Here is a 19,365-nt window from a genome sequence, read left to right as displayed (position 1 = left end):
TCCCCATGCTATCCCTCCCCAATTCCCCACCCCCCCGCTGTCCCCCCCACTCCCCCACAACAGACCCCCATGTATAGTGCTCCCCTCCCTGTGTCCATGTGTTCTCCTTGTTCAACACCCGCCTATGAGTGAGAACATGTGGTGTTTGATTTTGTGTTCTTGTGTCAGTTTGCTGAGAATGATGGTTTCCAGGTTCATCCATGTCCCTACAAAGGACGCGAACTCCTCGTTTTTAATGGCTGCATAATATTCCATGGTGTATATGTGCCACATTTTTCCTGTCCAGTCTATCATCGACGGGCATTTGGGTTGGTTCCAGGTCTTTGCTATTGTAAACTGTGCTGCAATGAACATTCGTGTGCATGTGTCCTTATAGTAGAACGATTTATAATCCTTTGGATATATGCCCAGTAATGGGATTGCTGGGTCAAATGGAATTTCTATTTCTAGGTCCTTGAGGAATCGCCACACTGTTTTCCACAATGGTTGAACTAATTTACACTCCCACCAACAGTGTAAAAGTGTTCCTATTTCTCCACATCCTCTCCAGCATCTGTTGTCTCCAGATTTTTTAATGATTGCCATTCTAACTGGTGTGAGATGGTATCTCAATGTAGTTTTGATTTGCATTTCTCTAATGGCCAGTGATGATGAGCATTTTTTCATATGCTTGTTGGCCTCATGTATGTCTTCTTTTGTAAAGTATCTGTTCATGTCCTTCGCCCACTTTTGAATGGGCTTGTTTGTTTTTTTCTTGTAAATCTTTTTTAGCTCGTTGTAAATTCTGGATATCAGCCCTTTGTCAGATGGGTAGGCTGCAAAAATTTTTTCCCATTCTGTTGGTTGCCGATTCACTCTATTGACTGTTTCTTTTGCTGTGCAGAAGCTGTGGAGTTTGATTAGGTCCCATTTGTCTATTTTGGCTTTTGTTGCCAATGCTTTTGGTGTTTTGGTCATGAAGTCCTTGCCTACGCCTATGTCCTGAATGGTTTTGCCTAGGTTTCCTTCTAGTGTTTTTATGGTGTTAGGTCTTATGTTTAAGTCTTTAATCCATCTGGAGTCAATTTTAGTGTAAGGTGTCAGGAAGGGGTCCATTTTCTGCTTTCTGCATATGGCTAGCCAGTTTTCCCAACACCACTTATTGAACAGGGAATCCTTTCCCCATTGCTTGTTTTTATCAGGTTTGTCAAAGATCAGGTGGTTGTAGATATGTTGTGCTGCCTCCGATGCCTCTGTTCTGTTCCATTGGTCTATATCTCTGTTTTGGTACCAGTACCATGCTGTTTTGATTACTGTAGCCTTGTAGTAGAGTTTGATGTCTGGTAGTGTGATGCCTCCTGCTTTGTTCTTTTTGCTTAGAATTGACTTGGCTATGCGGGCTCTCTTTTGGTTCCATATGAAGTTTAAGGTGGTTTTTTCCAGTTCTGTGAAGAAGGTCATTGGTAGCTTGATGGGGATAGCATTGAATCTGTATATTACTTTGGGCAGTATGGCCATTTTCACGATATTAATTCTTCCTAACCATGAACATGGAATGTTTCTCCATCTGTTTGTGTCCTCTCTTATTTCGTTGAGCAGTGATTTGTAGTTCTCCTTGAAGAGGTCCTTTACATTCCTTGTTAGTTGTATTCCTAGGTATTTTATTCTCTTTGTAGCGATTGTGAATGGCAGTTCGTTCTTGATTTGGCTCTCTTTAAGTCTGTTATTGGTGTATAGGAACGCTTGTGATTTTTGCACATTGATTTTGTATCCTGAGACTTTGCTGAAGTTGCTTATCAGTTTCAGGAGCTTTTGGGCTGAGATGAGGGGGTCTTCTAGATATACAATCATGTCGTCTGCAAATAGAGACAATTTGACTTCCTCCTTTCCTAATTGAATACCCTTTATTTCTTTTTCTTGCCTGATTGCTCTGGCTAGAACTTCCAGTACTATATTGAATAGGAGTGGTGAGAGAGGGCATCCTTGTCTAGTGCCAGATTTCAAAGGGAATGCTTCCAGTTTTTGCCCATTCAGTATGATATTGGCTGTCGGTTTGTCGTAAATAGCTTTTATTATTTTGAGATACGTTCCATCGATACCTAGTTTATTGAGGGTTTTTAGCATAAAGGGCTGTTGAATTTTGTCGAAGGCCTTCTCTGCATCAATTGAGATAATCATGTGGTTTTTGTCTTTGGTTCTGTTTATGTGGTGAATTACATTTATAGACTTGCGTATATTGAACCAGCCTTGCATCCCCGGGATGAATCCTACTTGATCATGGTGGATAAGCTTTTTGATGTGCTGTTGTAATCGGCTTGCCATTATTTTATTGAAGATTTTTGCATCTATGTTCATCATGGATATTGGCCTGTAGTTTTCTTTTCTTGTTGAGTCTCTGCCAGGTTTTGGTATTAGGATGATGTTGGTCTCATAAAATGATTTGGGAAGGATTCCCTCTTTTTGGATTATTTGGAATAGTTTCAGTAGGAATGGTATCAGTTCCTCTTTGTATGTCTGGTAGAATTCTGCTGTGAACCCATCTGGGCCTGGGCTTTTTTTGGGTGGTAGGCTCTTAATTGCTGCCTCGACTTCAGACCTTGTTATTGGTCTATTCAGGGTTTCGACTTCTTCCTGGTTTAGGCTTGGCAGGAGGCAGCTGTCCAGGAATTTATCCATTTCTTCCAGGTTTTCTAATTTATGTGCATAGAGTTGTTTGTAATAATCTCTGATGATGGTTTGAATTTCTGTGGAATCTGTGGTGATATCGCCTTTGTCATTTTTTATTGCATCTATTTGGTTATTCTCTCTTTTCTTTTTTATTAGTCTGGCTAGTGGTCTGTCTATTTTGTTGATCTTTTCAAAAAACCAGCTCCTGGATTTATTGATTTTTTGAAGGGTTTTTCGTGTCTCTATCTCCTTCAATTCTGCTTTGATCTTAGTTATTTCTTGTCTTCTGCTAGGTTTTGAATTTTTTTGATCTTGCTCCTCTAGCTCTTTCAATTTTGACGATAGGGTGTCAATTTTAGATCTCTCCTTTCTTCTCATGTGGGCACTTATTGCTATATATTTTCCTCTAGAGACTGCTTTAAATGTGTCCCAGAGATTCTGGTATGTGGTGTCTTCATTCTCGTTGGTTTCGAAGAACGTCTTTATTTCTGCCTTCATTTCATTGTTTATCCAGTCAACATTCAGGAGAAAGTTGTTCATTTTCCATGAGGCTGTGCGGTTCTGGGTTGGTTTCTGAATTCTGAGTTCTAACTTGATTGCACTGTGGTCTGAGAGACTGTTTGTTATGGTTTCCGTTCTTTTGCATTTGCTGAGGAGTGATTTACTTCCAATTATGTGGTCAATTTTAGAGTAGGTGTGATGTGGTGCTGAGAAGAATGTATATTCTGTGGATTTGGGGTGGAGAGTTCTGTAAATGTCTATTAGGTTTGCTTGTTCCAGGTCTGAGTTCAAGTCCTGGATATCCTTGTTAATTTTCTGTCTCGTTGATCTGTCTAATATTGACAGTGGTGTGTTGAAGTCTCCCACTATTATTGTGTGGGAGTCTAAGTCTCTTTGTAAGTCTTTAAGAACTTGCCTTATGTATCTGGGTGCTCCTGTATTAGGTGCATATATATTTAGGATCGTTAGCTCTTCTTGCCGCATTGATCCTTTTACCATTATGTAATGTCCTTCTTTGTCTCTTTTGATCTTTGTTGCTTTAAAGTCTATTTTATCAGAGATGAGAATTGCAACTCCTGCTTTTTTTTGCTCTCCATTTGCTTGGTAAATCTTCCTCCATCCCTTTATTTTGAGCCTTTGTGTATCCTTGCATGCGAGATGGGTTTCCTGGATACAGCACACTGATGGGTTTTGGCTTTTTATCCAATTTGCCAGTCTGTGTCTTTTGATTGGGGCATTTAGTCCGTTTACATTTAGGGTTAATATTGTTATGTGTGAATTCAATCCTGTCATTTTGGTGCTAGGTGGCTGTTTTGCCCTTTGGTTGATGCAGATTCTTCATTGTGTTGATGCTCTTTACCTTTTCGTGTGTTTTTGGAGTGGCTGGTACTGGTTGTTCTTTTCTATGTGTAGTGCCTCCTTCAGGAGCTCTTGTAGAGCTGGTCTGGTGGTGATGAACTCTCTGAGTTCTTGCTTGTTCACAAAGGATTTTATTTTTCCTTCACTTATGAAGCTTAGTTTGGCTGGATACGAAATTCTGGGTTGAAAGTTCTTTTCCTTAAGGATGTTGAATATCGGCCCCCACTCTCTTCTGGCCTGTAGGGTTTCTGCTGAGAGATCTGCAGTGAGTCTGATGGGCTTCCCTTTGTGGGTAACCCGACCTTTCTCTCTGGCTGCCCTTAGTATTTTCTCCTTCATTTCAACCCTGGTGAATCTGATGATTATGTGTCTTGGGGTTGCTCTTCTAGAGGAGTATCTTTGTGGTGTTTTCTGTATTTCCTGGACTTGAATCTCGGCCTGCCTTGTTAGGTTGGGGAAGTTTTCCTGGATAATATCCTGAAGAGTATTTTCCAGCTTGGATGCATTCTCTTCGTCACATTCAGGTACACCTATCAAACGTAGATTAGGTCTTTTCACATAGTCCCATATTTCTTGTTGACTTTGTTCATTCCTTTTTACCCTGTTTTCTCTAATCTTGTCTTCTCGTTTTATTTCATTGAGTTGATCTTCGACCTCTGATATCCTTTCTTCTGCTTGGTCAATTCGGCTGTTGAAACTTGTGCATGCTTCACGAAGTTCTCGTGTTGTGTTTTTCAGCTCCATCAATTCGCTCATATTCCTCTCTAAGTTGTCCATTCTTGTTAGCATTTCGTCAAGTCTTTTTTCAAGGTTCTTAGTTTCTTTGCATTGGGTTAGAACATGTTCTTTTAGCTCACGGAAGTTTCTTATTATCCACTTTCTGAAAGCTGATTCTGTCATTTCATCACACTCATTCTCCGTCCAGTCTTGTTCCCTTGCTGGTTGGGAGTTGTGATCCCTTGTAGGAGGAGAAGTGTTCTGGTTTTGGGTGTTTTCATCCTTTTTGCGCTGGTTTCTTCCCATCTTTGTGGATTTTTCCACCTGCTGACTTTGTAGTTGTTGTCTTTCTGATTTTGGTAATTTTAAGTCTGCTGTGGCAGAACTCATAAACCCCCTGCTCTTCCCCCGAGGTGTTCTGTCCCAGGGAGTTACTGTTTTCTGATGTTCCCCTGTGCGGTTGCTGTTTTCCCTGCCCACAAGGTGGCAGCCTAGTCACACTCAGGTTGCAGAGGCTTCGCTAAGCTGCTGTGGGCTCCACCCAGCTTCCGTGTGAACTTCTGGGTGTAGTTAGAACTGCTTCCGCTATGTTGGCCCGCCCCTGTAGTGACGGAGTCTCTGTAGTGGCGGATTGCCTTGGTACAGAACAGCAGGGTGCCTATGGAGAACGCCCCTCCTCCACAGAGCTGGACCGTCCCGGTTTCAGTTGTGTTTCAGGTCTTCTTGCTGGGTAAGAGGGGACACCGTCTCATCCGATCTGCCTCCGGAGCCGCTGCGTTGGCTAAAGCCGCGGCTCTGAGATTCGTGGCGCTGGCCTGGCTCCCCGTTTCAGCTCCCCTTGCTGGCTTATAGGGGACTCAGACTCTCACTTTATACAGTGAGCCGTTGCCTCAGGGTGCCGGCCCAGCGGCTGCGCCGTTCAAGCCAGCGGCGCCAGCAGCGCTGGCGACCCGTGTGGCTTCTCTGCGTGTGAATCTCCTGTTCTGTGGGCAGTAAAAATCAGTCTGGAAATACGGCGTCCACTCACCCTCTGTGCTTTCTCTCGGAGCTGCATTCCCGAGTTCCTCCTAAGCGGCCATCTTGGATCTCCCTCCACTATGTGCTTCTTAATTGTTCTACTGGAAATCAAGTTTTCACGTGTATTTTTACATGGTGAACTTCTAGGAATGAGATATAATAACTGTAGGATATATTAAACATAAGGCACCGAAAGAGTTCAGAATTCACAACTATCACCAATTTCATCCTTAAAAAGTAGTGTTCCTTCTTCCTGAAGAACTTTTCAAATTCTTATCTGAATGAATTCTATCATTAGTAGTTTATCTTTGTTTTCCCCAGAAATGTGAAGCTAGTAAAATTAGATCAACATCCTTCCTGTTGATTCAAGAATAGGGTAAGGACAATCTAATGATATGAAACCTGCAGTCTCATCTAGGCCTATAGATTTAAATATTACTTCTATGTTAGTGACTTCAAAATCCTTATTTACATATTTGACCACCTCTGTGAGTGAGCTCCATCTCTAATTTTCTATCTCCTTTGGATATCCTTACTTGCATATTCCTGCCAGAACTTACAGCTTAAGGTGGCTTAAACTTAACAGCTAAACATTCTTACTTTGAAGTATCCCATTCTCTCCACAGAACTCACCCACCTCTGTCAAGTTTTTTTCCCTCCTATTTCCAAATTTTTGCTGAAGGTCCCATCAGTCTCAAGGCATAAACTATTAGATTCCTACTAGATCCTTTTCTTTCTTCCCATTATTATATCAATGAACAAGGTCTTGATTCTACTTCTTTTTTTGTCACAATTCATTTTTATTAACAGAAAATAAACACTTATTCCAGTTTCAAAGTTGTTATGCTTGAAGTTGCTAATTAAAAAAAATGAATTTTAAATAATCATTTAATAATCTCGCTTTGACTAAGACAAAGAAATGTGTCTTTTAAAAAAAGGTATTCAGCACCATTTGTTCATAGGTCTTTCAGAATTTGTCCTTAAAGTTTCTGCAACTTTCCTGTCTGTAAAGTACAGGAATGTACATTAAAGGAATCAATGTACATTCATCATGGTGACTTGGACTACACAACAATCCCTTCCCCTCTATGGTAGCTCAAGAGAGACATGCTTCTAAGCATTGAGGTATGAGGAGTCTCAGATTGTTATTTGCTGTTAGAATTGGTCTTCCCAGCTAATAACAGTAAATCTCTGGCACAGATGCTATTGACCCTTAATGTCCTGTGATTTTAGGAAATAGTTTGGATTTAGTTCAATTTATTCAGAAATCAAACATGTTTAATTAGGTTCACTACTCTGGTAGGGCAAGGTATGCTGGTTTAGTATCTTTATAAAATATATATAATGTGTAGGTAAATCATACTTAGAATGGTATATTATTTAAACCAATATCTATTTTAACAAAATGTTTATAACTGAAAACAGCTGATGAAACTAAATCTAAAGGCATGACAAAGAGGACTCAGCTCTGTGTTGCTTAAACAACTTTTAAAAAGCATGTGCCCATAAAGCTAAAGCCATTCAAGGAGAGGAAAGGAGGTCCCCTTCTCCTCATTCTTACTATAGAATTCCTAGGTGGGCTGGGCCAGAAATTAGCACTTCTAAATATTTCAGAGAAGTCCAAAGTATTAAAAAGTCTTTTATGCAAAAGAATGTCTTTCTGCATCAGTAAATAGGAATGCTCATCAGAATTTCCTAATAACACAAAAGCAAAGCCAAGTCCATATATTTGATCGGATGTCAAAGTAATGGGAGGTGGACTATCACGTCAACCTTAGTCAGAGCTCCTGGTGGCTTCTTCCTATACACGTTCACCAGTTTGAGTAAAGTGGACTTGGTGAGAGAATAGTGTTTGATGACCGGGGCATTTCTTCACAACAGATAAGGGAGTAGGGGAGGTAATATAGGGAAGCTCAGAAGGAGTTGATGAAGCCCGTGTATGCACTTAAGAAGCCCATGGGATCCTCTAGCCTTGGATAGTGGCTAATGTGGTCATCCAGAATCGACACTGTGCACCTCCGCAGCGTTTTCCTGTACAGCTCCAAAAACTCTGGTTAGGGATTTACAGGATCCAATTGTCCATAGAAAAAATGAGTGGGGATAGTTACAGAGGCAAGAGCTCCCACCCAGCGCCTTCTGAACTTCTTCCTCTGATTAATGTACTGGAAGAGACTGTGGATGACTCAGTTCCCGTCCTTGTTGTGGATACCTGACCACACGCCCACAGCTCACTCTCAGCGGGCCGAGTATACGGCCCAAAGACTGGGGTGAGAACTCGAGAGAATACAAAGAAGTTCATCAGTCGTGTTAGGATGGGTGACGGCATACCTCTTTCTCTGAGTAACTTTTGGAGGAGTGGACTGGACTCAGGAAAGATACCTCCATTTGACAGAGACTCTATAGTAAGCCGACCAGATCAATTCTGCTTGTACCTGTAGGGAAGCTTCTGAGCAACAGTATCCCCATAGTCATGAGACAGAAGGTTGATCCTGCTGTTCTGGAGCCCCAGATGCCACAAAAGCCCTTCCACGATGCCGGCCTGCTCAGATATGGAACAGTGATGTGGTCTCGGTTTGTCAATGAAGACAAAGCCTAAGAAATCAAGGGTAATCCCCAGATGAAACGTCAAGGTCAAACCTTCCCAAATCTTGTACCAATCTTAGCTGGATGTTGGAAAACCATGTAAAAGCACAACTCTCCCGGACTTCCAACCACACCCACAGAGTCTTGGTAGAAGCTACGCAGTCCCTTATAAGTGAAACACTTGCCTGAAGACTTCCATGAGCGAAGGGCAGGGGAGAGCTGAGGGGCTGGGATGTGCAGGTACGCAGCAAACAGGGGAGCGGCCAACAGCCCACCTGAATCCACCACTCCCTCATCCTGCGGAGTCAATCTCGGCGCCGCCCAGTGGCCGCGTTAACCCTTGCAGCGGTGAAGGGCCGGCAGGCAGCGCGGGCGCAGCCCGCAGCCGGTGCAGGGTGGCGCCACTCTGGCGTGCGCTGCTGGCCTGCGCATACGAGGCGCGGGTGCCGCAGAGGAAGTGCCGGGGTGTGCTCGCTGCCGCGGCCTCTATTTCTGAGGTATTTCTTTTATTTTCCTATTTCCTTTCATTCCTACTGCTTACACTCTCATTGACTGAACTATTGCAATCTCCTCTTGAGGGGACTGAAATATTCATAGATATTTCCAGTCATTCTCCTTTTGAGCATATAGTAGGATTACATTTGCTCACCCCTGAAGTTAGGCATAGACAGTCAATGAAATGTGAACAGAACTGACATGTGTTCCTCTTAGATTGAGTACAAGTTTTACAAGCCAGTGCATAATTTACCATACTATAGAGACAGATGATCTTCCAGATGGATGCCTAAGTGTAGAATATATAGATCAGTTTTCCCCACCCTTCACACATGGGCCCAAAATGTACATGGAGCAGGAGCAAGAAATACGTCCTTGCTGTCTTTGTTAGTTTAATCCACAGACTTTGGAGTCTGTAGTTATACAGCATCCTAGCCTGTCCTGACTGATATGATGCCTTAACCGATCTCTCTACTCAAAGTCTCTTCTTCTTACGATTATTCTACATCACTATCATGTTAATCTTCCGCAAGTAGAAGTCTCATTATATAAATTCCTTATGAAAATCTTTCAGTATTTCCCTGTTATCTTCGCTGGCTTTCAAGACCATCACAGTGTGCATGCATCTCAACTTCCTTTTAAAACACCCCCGGTTTCTCTACATGTACACACACACTTTCTAACTCATTCGCTTTTCTGTTCCTATGATTCTAGGATGCTCTTTGCTAGTCCTGTTTAAGTGCTACCTATTCTTAACAGTTCAAATGCCAATATTTCTACGAGGCTTTTTCTGGATCTCTACATAAAAGGGGCAAGAAACACCTTCCTCCCAAAGGAACAAAGAATGGTGATTACTTACAAGTAAGCCAGATTTTGGCAATTGGACCATTTTTGTCTTAACAAGTATAGCTAACCAGTCTCTATAGCTTACAAGGTATTCATAAATTCTCCAAACAAAAGAAATTTATTGTAAAGAATACAGGCAAAGAAGAGTTCTGTGAAACTGTTTAAAAAATAAGTAAATAAATGAATTCCCAAAGGACTCTGAGTCTTTACTGTAGTTCTCATCACACTTTGCGGTGGCCATTTCTAGCACTTTTCAGGCAGTAAGTGGTCTTCTTTCACTTCTTTATTATTGAAAATTCTTTCGCATAATGCCTAGTAAATATCTTAATGTTGAATATCTGAATGAATGAATGAATGAATGAATGAATGAATGAAATTAAGGTTACATTTTATTTTAAAACTACCACTTTTTTCTTCAGAAGTCACAACAATGAGGCGAATGCTGCCAGTAAAATAGTTCTTAAGTTAAAAAAACATAAATATCTGAGAAATGAACTGAGAAAAGGAGAAATCATTACAGGACATGAATGGTACAGGAGAATGGTGCATATCAAAGGGTGAACTCTGTGTCACAGCTTGCGGGATCAATAAAGACTCAGAGTCTTTTGGGAATTCATTTATTTACTTATTTTTTAAACAATTTCACAGAACTCTTCTTTACCTGTATTCTTTACAATAAATTGTGTTTGTTTGGAGAATTTATGAATACCTTGTAAGCTATAGAGACTGGTTAGCTATATTTGTTAAGACAAAAATGGTCCAATTGCCAAAATCTGGCTTACTTGTAAGTAATCACCATTCTTTGTTCCTTTGGGAGGAAGGTGTTTCTTGCCCCTTTTATGTAGAGATCCAGAAAAAGCCTCATAGAGATATTGGCATTTTTTTGGGTATTTGTTAGTATAGAAGCACAACTGATTTTCATATGTTGATTTTGTTTCTTGCAGCTTTATTGAATTTCTTTATTAGTTTCTAATAGCACTTTAGATAGAGTTTAGGGTTTCCTATATATAAAATCATGCCGTCTGCAAACAGAGATAATTTACCTTCTTTTCCAATTCAGATGAATGTTATTTCTTTTTTATTTTTTTGCCTAATTGCTCTGGCTAGTACTCATAGTACTACGTTGATTGGGAGTAGTAAGAGTGAACACCTGACAAGGTTAGGCTTTATTTCCCCACTCAAATCTCATCTTCATTTGTAACCACCATAAGCTCCATAATCTCCACATGTCAAAGGAGACCAGGTGAAGGTAATTAAATCATGGGGGCAGTTTCCCCCATGTGGTTCTTGTGATAGTGAGTTCTCACGAGGTCTGATGCTTTTATAAGGAGTTCTTCCCCCTTCACTTGGCAATTCTCCTTCTTGCTGCCTTGTGAACAAGTGCCTTGCTTCCCTTTTGCCTTCTGCCATGATTGTAAGTTTCCTGAGCTCTCCCCAGCTGTACTGAACTGTGAGTCAATTAAACCTTTTTCCTTTATGAATTACCCAGTTTTGGGCAGTTCTTTATAGCAGTGTGAAAATGAACTAATACATCTTCCTCATCTTATTCCTAATCTTAGAAAAAGCTTTCAACTTTTCACCATTCATTATGATATTAGCTGTGGGCTTATCATATATGTCTTTTATTATGCTCAGATACATTCTTTCTATACCTAATTTGTTGGGAGCTTTTATCGTGACAGGATGTTGAATTTTATCAAATGCTTTTTCTGCATCTGAGATGACAATATGATTTTTATCCTTTATTCTGTGAAGGTTGTGTAGAGTAATTCCCCTTTATGTATGGGGGGTACATTCCAAGACCCCTCGTGGATGCCTGAAACTGTAGATTGTACTGAAACCTACATATAGTATGCCTTTTATTATATGTATATATCTATGAAAAAGAAGGAAGACCATCTGCTTTGAGTGACCCTTGGTTTTTGAGCTATGACAATGTTGATGGTTGGATGCCAGGAGCACATAGTGTCAGTGTCTAACAGGTGGGTTGTGATACAGTTTGGATACCCTGGACAAAGGAATGGTTCACCTCCTGGGTGAGAGGAAATAGAACAGTGTAAGATTTCATCCTACTACTCAGAACAGTGCACAGTTAAAATCCTATGAATTGTTCTTCTGAAAATTTCCATTTAATATTTTCAAACTATGATTGAGTACAGGCAACTGAAGCCATAGAAAGGGAAACCAAGCATAAGTGAGAATACTATATCACATTTATTGACTTATGTATGTTGAATTATCCATTTATTCCAGGGATAAATATCTCTTAATTATGGTGAATGTTCCTTTTGATAAGCTGTTGAATTTTGTTTGCTAGTATTTTTATGAGGATTTTTATATCTGTGTTCATCAGAGATATCGCCCTGTAATTTTCTTTATTTGTAGTGTCCTTATCTGGCTTTAGCATTGTATAATAGTGACCTCATAAAATGAGACTGGAAGTGTTTCCTTCTAGTGTCTGATCTTGAACTTTTCTTTATTGGGAGATTTTTAAATTTCTGATTTATTCTCCTTATTTATTATCAGGTACTCATTATACAAATTTGTTCAGATTTTCTATTTCTTCATGACTCGGTAGATTCTATGTATCTAGCTTTATCAATTTCTTATTGTATTTGTTGGTATATAATTCTTCAGAGCAGTCTCTATAATCCTTTTTTTCTGTTGCAATATTTCCTCTTTAATTTGTAATTGAATTTAGTTGAATCATCATTCCTTTTTTCTTATTGGCTGAAGGTTTGTCAATTTTGTCAATCTTTAAAAAGCAACTATTAGTTATGTTGATATTTTCTATTCTCTTTCTAGTCACTATTTCATGTATTTATGCTCCAATATTATTTCCTTCCCTTTTCTATCTATCTTTGTCTTAGTTTTTTTCTATTTCCTTGAGGCATAAAGTTAAGTTGTTCATTTGAGATTTTTTTGCCTTAACATAGGCATTTATCAATGTAAACCTCCCTCTTCGAACGTCTTTTGCTGCATTTCAGAAGTTTTGGTATGTTGTATCATTATTTTCACTTGTCTCAAGATACTTTTGATTTCTCTTTGGATTTCTTCTTTGACCCATTGGTCATTTGGGAGTGTGTTGCTTAGTTTCCGTGTATCTGTGCTGGGATTAATATTTCTTACTTTTTAGCCAGGCTGCCTGTATTGTATTACAATTTCATCACCTGCAAGATATTTAGCTTGAGGTAAGCCGTTTAAACTCTTAGTGCCTGAGTTCCCTTATCTGTAACAATGAGGGCAATGGTGATATTAACAATAATAATAACAAGAATATCTACCTCCCTGACTGATTGTGAAGATGAAATGAAATAGTAGGAAGTAGTTAGAATAGTTCATAGTATACAGTATTTATTCTTCTTATGTAGAACTAATGTTTTGTGAGGCCCTTACAGTGCTAGACACTATTTGCATGAATTATTTTATATGACCTCACCACAGCTTTATGAAAAAAGTTTTTATTGTCTCATATTTAGATGGAGTGGCTACAGGAGTTACTTTCAGCCACCAGTTAGTATATGGAGAAGCTGCAATGCAAACACAAGGTATTTTTTTATCCAGCACAAGGACTTAAGCACTTTACTACATCTGTCTCACCTGTTCACTATGAACTCAATGCCTAGATCCCATGAGGGAAGGGTGAAAGCACTGGATGTTAAAACGTACAACTCATACTTCTCAGAGGACGTCCTTCTAGAAGTATTCTTTCTCTTACTTATGTTTTGTTAATTTTTGCTTGTTTTTGATTGTTTGTAGACATCAGTTTGTAATTTCTTGTGTAACACAAGAAATGAAGGGAAGGTCCCAGGAGTACCAACATTTAAGAGTGATCAAAAGAATGGAAGCCAGCAAAAGGGATAGAATTCTATCATCTTAACTCCCAGACCTACTCTATGTTGATAGTCTTAATCTTAGTTAATGATTTCTGGTGCTTGATCCAAAAACCTCACCATGACCTCACTCATTTCCCTCTTTCTGCACTGTTGTTGCTCTTCAGAGACAAGACTTCGATACTTTCCACTTAGACTTTCACTACTGATTTCTAACTCATCTTTTTGCGGCTAGCTTTCTCTTATTTTGTGCAGTTCTCCAGCTTACCATAAGTCTGAAGTGAATTTCCAAAAAATAAAAGGTTCTGCAACTTTTAATTTCTCTTCAATTCCAACTCAGGTTCACATGCTCATCACTTAGTCTAGAAGGGCTTTCCGCCACAATTTTGCTTGGTAAACACTTTTTCATCCTTTAAGACTCAACACAATTATTGCCTTTTCATGAAAATGGACATTCTTCAATCCTCTTGATATTAACAGTTTTTTGTTCTTGTGTCAATGATAGACCTTGTCATATGTATTACAGTTTATCCTGGAGGAAAGCACCACAAGATCAAGAATTTCCCTTTCTTTTCCCTTGTGGTATCCCTGTGCTTGAGACATAGTAGCCATTCAACAAATACATGTTGAACGAAAGAATGAATTTATAACATATTTACCTTCACTTGCTTGGAGTTTCACAAGGACTGCAACAGCTTCAAATTCATGTACTTTCTTTTAGCTTAACAGAATATCTGACACATAGTACAAAAGTTAAATATAATAAATAAAGGATTAATTCCATAGACATTTTTTTCAAGAGTCAGAAAAGATATTAGTATCCAGGAATTCCACCCAAAGATGGAAGGCCAATGGATGGTTACAAGTAGATAAGCAGAGTCCAAAATGTAGGGTCATTTTCAATGGCAGAGAGGAACAGGAGAGTCAATAAGAAACAAACACTCAAGGAGCTTGAGCAGAGAGTGGAATAGGCATCTCTTCATTATCTTATTGGCTGATATCTGCTGCTTGTTAAATAATTAGCTTAAGCATTACCTCCTCTAAGAAAAAAGAATGTCTCCTAGGTAGAGTAAGCTGCCTTTCCTGGTCCTCCCTGAGTGCTCTGAGTAAGCCCCACCATTGCCTTCTAGGAAAACTTTCTTGCTTCTTTCTTGCCTACTCCAATCTGATCCCTTCACTTCATCCAGAGTGATGATCCAAAAGTTTGGGTCCAAATGTGATCCCAAAGTTTACAGTGGTCCACCATGATTCCTATACTTAAAGAAAAAAGACCAAAAAAAGCTGTGCCATTCTTGGTCATCATAATTTTGCTACAATTTTCCAAGTTACGTTTTGTTCATAATGGAGTTTTCTTGGTTCTGTAAATGTGTTCTCTTCCTTCTACTGCTTTAAAAAGCCCTTATCACCAAGTCTTCCTACTACTTCCTTCGCCTCCACTGACCCTACTGAATTTTCAAACTGCAATTCAAATATGACTTCCTTAGGGGAGTCTCATCAGACTGTCTCCCTGGACCACCATGCCCCACCCAACTACTAGATTACATCCCTTTATTAGGGGTACTATTGTTTCAGTATAATTGCAATTATAATTATTGGCCCATTGAATGAGTTGATTAGTGTTCCTTCCTTCTTTATTATAAGTTTTAAGAGGGCAAGGACTATTTCTGTTTTTCTTACCATTTTTATCTCTTTAGAGCTTCCACATTGTCTGGTACATTGCAGACACCTAATAAATATTTGTTGGAAGGAATGAATATTTAGTGAGAGAATAAATGGGTAATGCATTCATGAGTGAATAAAGATCATGTCACATTTCTGTGGTAAATATTTTGTTTACCTCTAATGGCTGAAACAAAGAGTTCCATATCCTGAAATATGACATGAAAGCCATGGAATGAAAGGTTTGATAAGGCTGGGCATGGTAGCGCACACCTGTGATCCCAGCACTTCTGGAGCCCAAGGTGAGAGGAACTCTTGAGCCCAGAAGTTTAAGACCAGCCTGGGCAGCAAGAGACCTTGTTTCTACAAAAAAAGAAACAAAATTAGCTGAGTGTGGTGGTGCACACCTGTAGTCCTACCTACTCGGAAGGCTGAAGTGGGAGGATTGCATGAGCCCAGGATTTCCAGGCTGCAGCATGCTGAGATCACACCACTGTACTCCAGGCTGGGTGATAGAGCAAGATGCTGTCTCAAAAAAAAATTTTTTTTAAATAAGAAAGTTTTGATATGCAGAATATTAGTTTAATTATGAATGAGAAGAGATGTACAGCATTTGTAGGGGTACAGAACCATATATTCCATAAAGGAAGAAGTTAAGAACAATGACGTGGAATAAACATGGGGCTTTAAATAACTTCTCTGAGCAAAGGGTATTCTTTGGTAAATAGTTGAGAAAATAAAATAAGGCTTGCTGGAGTGGAGCAAGTCAACAGAAAGCTTTCATAATTAGGAGGAGCATTTAGACTAAATGACTTTATTTCAAACATTCAACAAACATTGACTGATTGTCTCTTGGTTACCAGCCATATAATATTAGGTGCTAGGGAAATAGAGGTGTAGAATGAGGTGTGGGAGGTTCATTGTGGCTCTTGGAAAGGAAAATACATATTCAAAGTTTGTGTTAGAAGGGTTAATCTGAAGGCTTTTGAAAATGGATCTGGGATGGGGAGGAGGTTTGTTGAATGAATGAATCAATCAATCCAATTAATTTAATAAATTAAACATGATTTTAGTGAGTATTCTATGAACCTTCAATTAGTTTGATTCCCTCGACTGTGAAATTTAACTTTGTATTTCACTAATTCTTTGCTTCTCTTGTATTCAGTTAAAAATATTTTTAAAATATAATTTTTAAGGTTCAGAAACAAAAAAATAAATTACATTCTGGAAAAATAGATGTACTAGAACTAAAAAAATAAAAACAATGGAGATGGTAAATGTATAAATGAGAAATATGATAATGATTTTCATTAACAAGATGCACCATTAAATGTATTCTTATGTGGTCCAAATTAATTTTATTCTCTGTGCCCAGCATGTTGTTATCTAGTGATGGTGGTTTTTCAAATGCACTGTGCAGTTAGAGGTCATCATATAACCCACAGAGGCCTCCATCACTGAGAGGTTCAGAGGTAGAAGATGAAGGGGGACAATGTTGGCCTCCATTAATCTTAGCTTGAAAAAAGGATCTTTAGAGAACACTATCTAAATTTAGCTATGTTTAAAATGCCCCACCACAAAAGAGCAGCAGAAAGCAATCTCATTAAAACAGACTCAGAAAACAATTCCAAGATATATGAGTAAAAGTAAACCAAACAACGGAAGCACAAATAGTATGACCTTCTCTTGACTTCCACTTGCACAGCTCTACTTATTCAAGTTCTGTTTTGGACATCAAGCTTTTTCACAGCCATAACTTTTGTGGTTTTTCAATCATCCCATCTATTATATTTCCCCTTTTATTTTTTATTGAGTTCCTTTAGGAGAAATTTGAAAAAAAAAATCTTTATAAATTGAGGTTTTTTACTCAAGAGCTTTTAAAATAACAGTATACCACCAAATCATTAAAAAAGTGTTCTTTTGTCAGTTAAGTGACTGTTTATTGAAATTTCATTGAAGACTAGAGAAATCTCTTTCTTCCAGTTGAGATCAAAAGGAAAAGCAAAAAAAAAAAAAAAAAAAAAAAAGATGGACAGAAGCCAGAAATGCTGAATAAATTAGTGTCCTTTTTATTTACTTTTTAAAACTATGAATTGGCTCATTTAAATAGATTCTAAAAGTATTTGTATGTGGGTTGAACACTGTTGTCATGGAGATTAAAACATTTTTGTTGTTGTGTACACTGGAGATGGCAGTTTTCATGTAGTTGATGCTTCTGTAGAATAAAAAAAAGTTTAGCTGAGAAAGATAGGTCTTAATGGAATTGTTAATACGTAGTCTTATTTTGGATGACATTTTAAAATCACTTACATATTTAATCTGTGTATCATAGAGCATCCTGGACAATTATCAATTCCATTGGTAGCTGTCTCAGTTGCAGTTCAGCCTTAAGTACTTACCAAATGGAACTCATTTGGGGTGTCAGGGGTAACTGAAAGGTGTGGGAGCTGAGGAATTGTTTGAGAGCCTGTGGGCAGTGTGTCTGCTCCAATTGTAGTCTCAGTGAGGAAGAGCACCATCTGTGCAAGATTTTCTCAGATGTCCTCTATAGGACTCTCATTGTCATCAGTTCTATGTGCTCTAAAATCATTGCTTTTTCTTCTTTATTTTAAACATAAGCTATTTTTTAAAGACATGTAGGTTTTATTTCTGTGTAATGAAAAACTCTGTCTTGGGCAACTTCTACTTTTTGGAATTAACACTTACTTCCTTTGTGGTCCTGTGCATATATATATATATATATATATGCACACACACAAGACTGTCTTTCTCTCTGTTTGTGTATATACATATATGCATGTATATATACACAGAGAGAATGTGTGTGTATATAGATATACACACACAGAGAGACAAAGAATCAGTCTTGTTCTCTTAACCAGCTGGAGTGCAGTGGTGAAGTTATGGCTCACCACTGGAACCTCCACTTCCCAGTGGAGCATCTCCATGCTGGGACTACCAGCATGCACCACCACACCCAGTTAGTTATTGTACCTTTTTTTTTTTTTTTTTTGGAGAGACAGGGTTTTGCTGTGTTGCCCAAGCTGGTCTCAAACTCCTGGGCCTCCAGCAATTTTCCTGACTTGGCTTCTCAATGTGCTAGGATTATAGATGTGAGCCACCTTGCCCAACCATCATACATATATTTTTGAAAATGATATAGAAACAATGAGACTTTTCTAAGTTTTTTTCTGCTTGCTAACTTATCAGAGAAAATGAATGGAAGTAATATTAAAAAGAAATCACCAAATGCTACTCATGGATAATGTACAAGAAAACACAGCAAAGTTATTTGGCACAAATGAAGAAGATAAGAAAAAAAATGTCGAGCTTTGTTAGAATACCATGGTAGACCTTTCGTATAGGAGGTATCTTGTTGAGAAAGAGCAACTCTCATTAATAAAGATTTAGAGGGATCACTTATAAAATGTGTTTATGGCAGCAAGCTCATGAGCTACATATATGTATGAGGAAATCAAGATCTGAAAAGATTTTCAAAGGTTAGGGTGATACATCTATTATGATGCAATTAATAGTGATATACTCTCTATTGGAGATTTGGTCTCCAAAACTTGATGATCTAATACTATGTAGGAACTAATATGTATAACATTAGTGGGTTTAGTGGACAGAAAGTTCATTAGCTGTTGGTATTGTGACTAATTGAGGAAAAAGCTAAAAGGATCTTCAACAATATGAATAGACATGGTTTCTTAAAGAGTAGTCTATGGTTCACCTGAGTGCAAATCACCAAGGATGCTGAAAATGCACAGTCAAGGTACCCTGCCTAGATTAAAATAAATTAATTTTAGACTTGGGTTTAGATATTTACATTTTTATCAGGACTTCTTATGTTCACCCCAAAGTTTGCAAAATGCTCATCTAACATAAGAAAGGTGATAGGCCTGATCCATCTTCTGTTTACTAGGTTAAATCTGGAAAATATAAACCTCAGGTGCCAGACTTCAGAGGGATATAGAAAAGCAATTACTTGTTGTGTTAGTCCATTCTTGCATTGCTATAAATACCCAAGACTGGATAATTTCTAAAGAAAAGATGATTAAGTGGCTCTAGGTTCTACAGGCTGTACAGGAAGCACAACGGTATCTGCCTCTGGGGAGACCTCAGGAAGCTTCCAATCATGGCGGAAGGTTAAGGTGGAGCAGGCATATCATATGGTGTAAACAGGAGCAAGGGTATGGGGGGAGGT

General features: G+C 38.7%; 1 protein-coding gene and 1 pseudogene across 1 annotated transcript in view; one reads left to right on the top strand and one right to left on the bottom strand.

The window, feature by feature from the left end:
• The window catches only part of LAMA2 (laminin subunit alpha 2), an 886,276-nt gene that overhangs the window by 287,001 nt on the left and 579,910 nt on the right, over nucleotides 1-19,365 (top strand). The window lies entirely within an intron of this gene.
• On the bottom strand, nucleotides 7,586-8,633 carry LOC105721324 (mesoderm-specific transcript homolog protein-like; annotated as a pseudogene).

Source organism: Aotus nancymaae, unplaced genomic scaffold (assembly GCF_030222135.1).
Source record: "Aotus nancymaae isolate 86718 unplaced genomic scaffold, 86718_ANA_hifiasm-v0.15.2.pri h1tg000040l, whole genome shotgun sequence".
Classification (NCBI taxonomy): domain Eukaryota; kingdom Metazoa; phylum Chordata; class Mammalia; order Primates; family Aotidae; genus Aotus; species Aotus nancymaae.
The sequence above is the reverse complement of the archived record's forward strand: the minus strand, read 5'-3'. Positions and strand labels throughout refer to the sequence as shown.